Source organism: Ictidomys tridecemlineatus, chromosome 6 (genome assembly GCF_052094955.1).
Source record: "Ictidomys tridecemlineatus isolate mIctTri1 chromosome 6, mIctTri1.hap1, whole genome shotgun sequence".
In the NCBI taxonomy this organism is placed as follows: Eukaryota; Metazoa; Chordata; class Mammalia; order Rodentia; family Sciuridae; genus Ictidomys; species Ictidomys tridecemlineatus.
Window position 1 is genome coordinate 26,693,660 of NC_135482.1, and position 7,528 is coordinate 26,701,187.

General features: G+C 38.6%; 1 long non-coding RNA gene across 1 annotated transcript; it reads left to right on the forward strand.

Annotated features, from left to right (window-relative positions):
* Nucleotides 1–4,228: 4,228 nt before the first annotated feature.
* On the forward strand, nucleotides 4,229–7,258 carry LOC144378313 (uncharacterized). The gene is made up of 3 exons (XR_013440011.1): nucleotides 4,229–4,585; nucleotides 4,709–4,980; nucleotides 7,009–7,258. It is a non-coding gene; the product is annotated as an uncharacterized LOC144378313 (long non-coding RNA).
* The last annotated feature ends 270 nt before the right edge of the window (nucleotides 7,259–7,528 follow it).

A 7,528-nucleotide genomic window follows, 5' to 3' on the forward strand; every position in this document is an offset into this window, starting at 1 on the left:
GCGCAGTAATCATATTTTTGGTAATAAGTACAAGTGTCAACCTTTATTATTTATTTATTTTACAAAAGACCAATCAAGCATATGCATGGAATAAACGAATGATGTCAACTCAGTGCTGATTGGAAACAGTACTTTTCCTGGTTCCATATACTCTGTCATTGTCACACCCTTCCTCAAGTATACTGATAGAAAATGTTATCAGTCACTCCCCAGTCAATGCACCCAACAGAAACTGATTTTAGCTAATTCATGTAGAAAAATAAATAAATAAATAAAAATTAAAAAGGATATCATGGAGTTGGATGGTAAGTAGAGCAATGGGAAAGGTAATTAGAAGAATGGCAGGAAGATTGAAGAGTTGAGCTTTTGTGAAGGTGAGACTCAGGGAAAACTCCTGATTTTATGTAAAAAGAACTGTTCAGCATGGATGTTCTTCAGGTGATAATGTCTTCCTGCCCTTCATCACACACTCCTTGAGAGTTCAAGTCTTGCAAAATAGAATCTGGTTGTATTAGCTGGGGTTAGTTGGGGGAGGGGAGTGGGCAGGGCACAGTAAATAAGAGTCCCATCATGACTGTGCTCCATGGAGACAAGGTCATGCCATGAATTACTAAAAGAAGAAAAAAAGCGTGAATGGATGCTAAGCCAGCACAAATCTAGAAAAAAAAAAATACCCCATATGGAAAACAAGAAGTTCTTTCTGGCAATGACCCAATTGTTAGAAATCAAATTTTTATAAAATTGTATGCATGTTTTATAATAATTTTTTCAAAAATAATATTATTCAATATGAATTAGAATAATAGGTAATAAAAGATACTGAAGTAGCAATGTTTTTTAGCCATTCTTAGCTACAGTAGGAACAAAGGTGGATTTTATAATTCTGAGTGTGCCACAACCAGCTCTGACTTAGGGTTGATGATATTACCTCTCTGAATATCTAATTTTGTGAATATTTAAAATGAAGAAGTTGGGCAAGTATCTCTTTCAGGTGTCAATCACAACACAAAAGTGATCCCTTGCCCCCCAATTCCTTTTTCAATCCTATCCAAAGTTTACATGGTCAGTTAGGCTGGGGCTATGCCTTCTAGCTTTGGCCATAGGGAGCTGGATTAGCTTTTCTTGATTAACTCATCTTTAACAATAAAAAAAGGAAGTTCCATAATTATTCTCGGCAAGCATCCAAAAATATGCCTCACTACCCAGTTCCAATTAATAATGTGTGACTTGTTAAAAACAGATTTTGTTCATTTGAAGGTTTTAATAGCACCCAGTTTCAACTTAGTTCTCTTGGGAAAATATTTAGCGTGCATTTAACTAGCTTGACACATACAACTAATTAATTTGTCTAAAACAAAATATTATATGAATCATAAAGAACTAAAAATTGAAATAGTGCCAGAATTAAAGCTTGTACCCTATGCTTAATTAGCCTTGGTTGGTTTTTAGTTGTTGTTGTTCTTTTGGTCCTTATTTCTACTAAATAAGGTACGTAGAATAATATTATGTCATCTCCAGATAGAAAATTAAAAATTTATATAATTATGAAAGTGAGCTCTGTATGTATTTTTGGAAATTAATAGAGCTTTCAGAAATATGACTTTGAAGAGTTGTATTTAAATGACACAGATCAAATAGAGAGATTGTCAAACAAATGGGCCTCTATTATTCTCATTTTTAGCCCAAACCTGGAGATGCATAGAAGCAAGAGAAGGGTTGATGTAACTAAGTTAAATATTTGAAAGGCAAAACTTATTTTATATTCAATACTTTCTATTTTGGGGTATAGGTAAACTAATTAAACCTTCAATTCTTTTCTTCCTTTGATGTGACTATATATGTACTATCAAATATCTTGGGAAACAGAAATTCACTGTGTTCTAGTGTGAGAGGGTAACCATTCCTCAAAGTAGACAGAAGATGATTAGGCATAATGAGAGGAGAGAGGTAGATAGATTTTAGTCATGATGTTTCCCCAACCACTGTGCTACCTACTAGCATTGCCTTAGGAAGGTCATTGCCTACACACTAATCAAGGCAAGTTAGCTAAACAGCAATGCCACATCTGCTTTGGGGCTCATAGGATAATATGTAGCTTAGGTGGGGTTCAGATAAGACGTACAGGTAGACTGTCAGCCTCTGATCATTACTTCTTCTCCACACCTATTTCTCAAAAACAGAGGGTAAAAAAATTGTATTCCAGGAACATAATGTTGGTGGAAATTCAAGGTAATTCTTTGTGAGGTAGATTTGCCTGGGTTGAGTCTATAAAGCAAGAAGCCCTGTGTCTTGAGGTACATTCATTCCCAAGTCCCAAACTTATGGGAGTCTGCTAAGAAGGTAGTGAGCTACTTCGATTGCTTCTCCCTGTACTAATGTTGAATACTTCCAGAGAAAAGCATATCACAGGGAACCCAAACTACTTACCTGAGGAAGACAATCACTACACGGGACAGATAACACATTCAATAGCTTGCATTAGAAAAAGCAGAATTAACCAGAAGGAGAAGGCATTTATAAAATGTCTTCAAAAAGACATTTACATAGCCAGGAGTAAGCAGTTACACACAAGAACTAATTTGAAGTATTGTTGGCTGAAATAATTCTAACAAACAAGTCAACAGGATAAGTACTTGAAGAGTAAATTAGGGACCTGAAAGATCAAGTTTCAAAACTCTCTTAATACATTTTAGGAAGGGATTGGTAAGGGATCGAGAAATGAAAAAAAAAAATCAATATGGAGAGTTAAGTCATATGGAGGATAGAAGAAGTCTCAGCAGCAATACTATGGATTTCCCATAAGTGAGAGAAAGAATAATGAATGGGAGGAATTCGTTGAAGAAGTAACCTATTATTTTCTCAGATTACAAGAAAGAAAGCTCTCATTTTGAAGGAATCAATAGAAAGTCAAACAAAAGAGAACAAACAGAACAAAGTTAAACAAACAATAAAATCTCTAAAAACATTGAACTGAATTTTTTAAATTCAAGGGGTTCTAAAAGCTCATTAAAACTACTTTATGAAGAAGATTTTGATTGGTATCACTCTTCTCAAAGCATTCTAAAAGAGTGCAATGAAATATTTTCAAAGAAAAAGAAAGAAATTCTAACAGAATTTGATATTTGTTTAAATTCACACAAATGTAAGAGTAAGATATAAAGTTCTCAAGTTTATAAGATCCCAGAAACATTACTGCAGAAAGATGAGTTTTGACAAGAAGAATCTTGAAAAAGTAATCAATAGAAAGAATGAGGATTCTAGGGGATTGCCACAAGATATGTGGGAACCAACAATGAATAGAATTTAATACACTTTTAAGTAAATGCACATTAAAAATGTCTATCAATAGCAATTCACAATTGAAATTTTATGGTGCAATCAGAAGCAGAGCATATACTAAATTATCTTCTTTGTGAGGAAGATATAAATAATAATATTTAAGAAATTCATGTAAAATAAGAAACACAAATAAGAGTCTTCAATGATTTAAGTCCAATATTTTTCTTCAAAATGTAAAGAGCTTAATGTATGATTTTAATCAACCAAAAGCAGGATATGAGAAAGCAAAAATAAAGGAGTAGTGTGATAAATATGTAAGCTGAAATAAAACGCAGAAAATGGTAGAAATCATCTGTAACCACAGTAAATGTAAACCAATTCAACTTGCTGATCGAAAGTTTCTCGGAGTGGACTGAAATTGTGTTTTTGCCTAATAATTTTAGTTCTCCAAGAAATAGACTTTGGGGCAGAGATCTGTGAGCAGGAAGTCTAGGAAGTGCTCTGAAAAACCACACTTGTTGGCCTATGCCTGTAATCCCAGTGGCCGGGGAAGCTGAGACAGGAGGATCGCAAGTTCAAAGCCAGCCTCAGCAAAAGTGAGGCACTAAGCAACCCAGTGAGACCCTGTCTCTAAATAAAATACAAAAAAATAAAGAGGGGGAGTCTGGGGATATGTCTTATTGGTTAAGTGCCCCTGAGTTTAATCCCTGGTAACACCCCCTCCCCCCCAAAAAAAGAACCACACTGTGGGAAAGGAGAGAAAGAAGATTGAAGACAGGAAGAACCTGAGCCTGTGATCCAGTTTCAACAAAACCCTCAGCTCATTCCACAAGGAATTATTCTGAAGCTGGGATGTCCTTTCAGCTGTGTCTGAAATTGAGGCAAGTTGCTGGCACTTTATACAGTCACATTGACCAGATAGATATTGGGCGTGGGCTGACACTGAGAGGTGACCTTGAGTTAAGAGCTCCATTTGGCCAAGGGAAAATCCCTGGACTGGTTCTCAGCTGTGAGTCATAGACCAGTACCTCTGGCAGAGTGGGAGAAGGGAGTTTCTCAGTCCTGAAGAGGGGAAGGGAGGAGGGCAGCCCAGTTTAAAGGACAGTCTGCCCTTTGAGTCACCCAGTGTCAATTGCCTCATGAAGCGAGTTTATGTATCTCAGAGCAGATTCTCCAAAATTCCAGCTGGTAACCTTCTTCTGAGAAAATGGGACCACAGCTGCTACTCATCATCTTCCCGCACCCCTTCAAGTTCATGTAGCAGGTGTATGTGACACTAATGCCTATGGGCAGTCCAAGCCTCCAGGTGAGTCTGAGTTCATTCCCTGGCTGCTACACTACTTCTTTTATTGCCAAGATGGGAGAGGGTGATAACAAGAAATGCCACAGGAGATCACTAGGTGTCAAATATATTCTCTTCTGCTTCCAGGTGTCATAGCAGTCCTACGTCCCCATGATGACCAAGGTCAAATCTTCCCACCAGGATGTGTCACCTTTCCTGTCCTGATCAGCTGGTCTTTTCACCTGAGGAACCTGAAATAATTAGGTAGCATACAGCCACAGCTTAAAATTTCATGGAAGGATGGTGGCGCATTGCAGTAGAAGTGCTTCCCTCTGGGAACCAGAATCTCTAAATCCACAGAGCCTAGAACTCCAGAGATAAGAATCATGTATTTCCCGAGTGAATTGCTGAATGAAATGGTAAGCTGCTATTTTGGTCCTTGGATTTATGCAGGCCATTATGGTTTTAGATTAGATACTATTGCCTAGAAGATAAACCCTGTCCTTTCTGTGTACCCTCCCAAAGCTGGTAGCTCAGTTTATGGGTAGTGTAGACCACTGGTGGGATCAGTGTGTTCCATGGTATGGGAGGAACATGTCACCTCCTTTGTGTGAATGGAGTTTCTTCCACTGAAGTGTTACTATGTGAAATTCCTTGTTGTTCTAACAAAATTTGTAAGTCCTCATAGAGTGATGTGAACTGAAGCCACTTAGGCAAAGAGATTCAAATCCATGCCAAAAATAAGTGTCAGTATATTTCCAGGACAGAAGAAGTCCAATGTGGTTAATTTACTTGTTACTAGGTGTCAAGGAAGGGCTCTGTTGCTGGCAAGGTCGACATCCTGAAGTGGAAATACCCACAATTGATTACTTTTGATCATAGATAGCTTTTGTGCCAACACTGAGGTAGATACTGAAGCAGAATGATACCAACTGTCCAACTGCTTAATTTTTTAGTGCCTCTTCCATGGTAGACAGTCTTTGATAGGCATGAACATATACACAAATTCTCATGCTTTGCGAGAATTCTTGAATGTCTCTCCATGTGCCTCTTCTCAAGGCTTCCTTGTCATGGATCTGTCAATACTTTATTATTTAATACTCTTATTGATGCTTCCAGGCCATTTGCCACTGCCTATAAATATAAATATATTATTACCTCAGGACAGTTTCCTTCCACACCAAGTGGAAAGCCAGGTTCATTGCCCAAAGCTCTGCCTGGTGGCAGTGTTCATCCTCAACGCTGTCTCACAGGGAACCCAAATAATGTGGCTGGAGGGTAGCTGTAATCCATTTGTGGCCTTCATCGTCAGCATATTGAGCCAAGCCATTTTGAATCAAGTTTACACTTTATATCAGTATCCCCATGTGGAAGTTATTTCTTTTCTCCAGGTGGAATGAGTATACACCAAAGGGCAGCAGTCAAGGGTGACATGAGCGTCTAGACCACCTGCTCCTGAGCTTATTCATGTACTCTGTTGCAATGGAAGCTTAATTCCACAATAGCTAGCTATCGGCCCACACAGTCTGATCCACTTTGTGATTGACTTGCTGATGCTTGCCATAAATTCCCTAAGCATATTTTCCACCATAGGCACCTCTACTATCATAGATTCTTCTGGTGGCATGGCCCAAGAGGCAGGCATGTTTGCTCTGTAGCTCTTATACTTATTGTTATGTCTGTTCTTAGCCTAATTCAAACAGCAGTATCGCTTGGTAGATATTTGTGGTTGTTTTACAATAGTGGGATAGATGAGCTTTGATAGGTTCTCTGTTATTTTTGAAGGGATTTTGCAGCATTGCCCAAATCAGCATGTCCTTAAAATATTTATTAACATATAGATCCTTGCATCTTTTATAGCATGAGTAACCAACACCTTAAAAGTTCTTGTTTATCCTGTCAGTAAAAGTCTTGCTCATCCAGATGAAGATTCTACATTGAAAGAAAGTACTCAAAGAAATTTTGCAAAAATTCCACAGGGTCCAGGTCCCTTCAATCTCTATCATGAGAAAGGATGGGAGAGTTGGTATAAAGTGGTCCATCCCCTGTGAAGAAAATGTGCTTCCTTCTGATCCTGCTTCTGGTCCTGATTCCTAAGATGGATGGAAAATGATACACTTGTCAAATAAGTGGCTGCATAGCATGTACTTAGTCTAGGCTCATCTGTTCCAATAACTTTCCCTACAACTTGAACAGAAGCTACTTTTTGGTAACGTTTGGTTAGTCTATGTAATCCATCAAAATTTGTTTTTTTTGAAAGGACTTGGACTAGTGAATTAAGTAGAGATATGACAAGAGCCATTACCTGCGGGAAGTCATCTATGAGCCATGGTGAACTGGGCAATGTTCAAGCCATTAGGCAGGGAAGCCTGGTTTTGAGAACTCCCAGTCAGAACCCACTATTCTGAGAATGTCCAATTCACGTGGTGCCCTGTCCTGCTTCACAGTTCAAGTTCAAGCACCGCCTCCCAGAGATACGTGTAACTTGTCAAACGCCCATCAGTCTATTTACTGCAAAAGCCTCTGCCACACAAGAAACAAGCACCAAAACAAGACTCCTCCCATTGAAACCTTATCCTTGCCTTTGATGTACTACTCCCCCTTAAATAAAGAATTGGAGCCCCTTTTTCAGTTGTTCAGTTCTCGCTCCCTTCAGGACTGGAAGACCCATCAGATGCTCCGCTTTTTAAAATCTAACCTTTGGCTTTGTCTTATTTCTTGCTGATTAGTTCAGACTTTCAGTTTTCTCAGGCGGCTCACACCTCCTGGGCAGGAACCTGCTCTGTCCATGTGTTGGCCACCCTGTTATAATTACCTGTGTATCATTTAGTTCCTTCGGGGTGGCACCAATCTCTCTCTATCCGTGGGACACAATATTGCTTTGTGTTTATTATTTTTTTTCCTTGTCTTAGGGGTTAGGTATTTTTAGTCTTTCTCTTTGACTCCCCTACTCTGAGAATTTTCCCA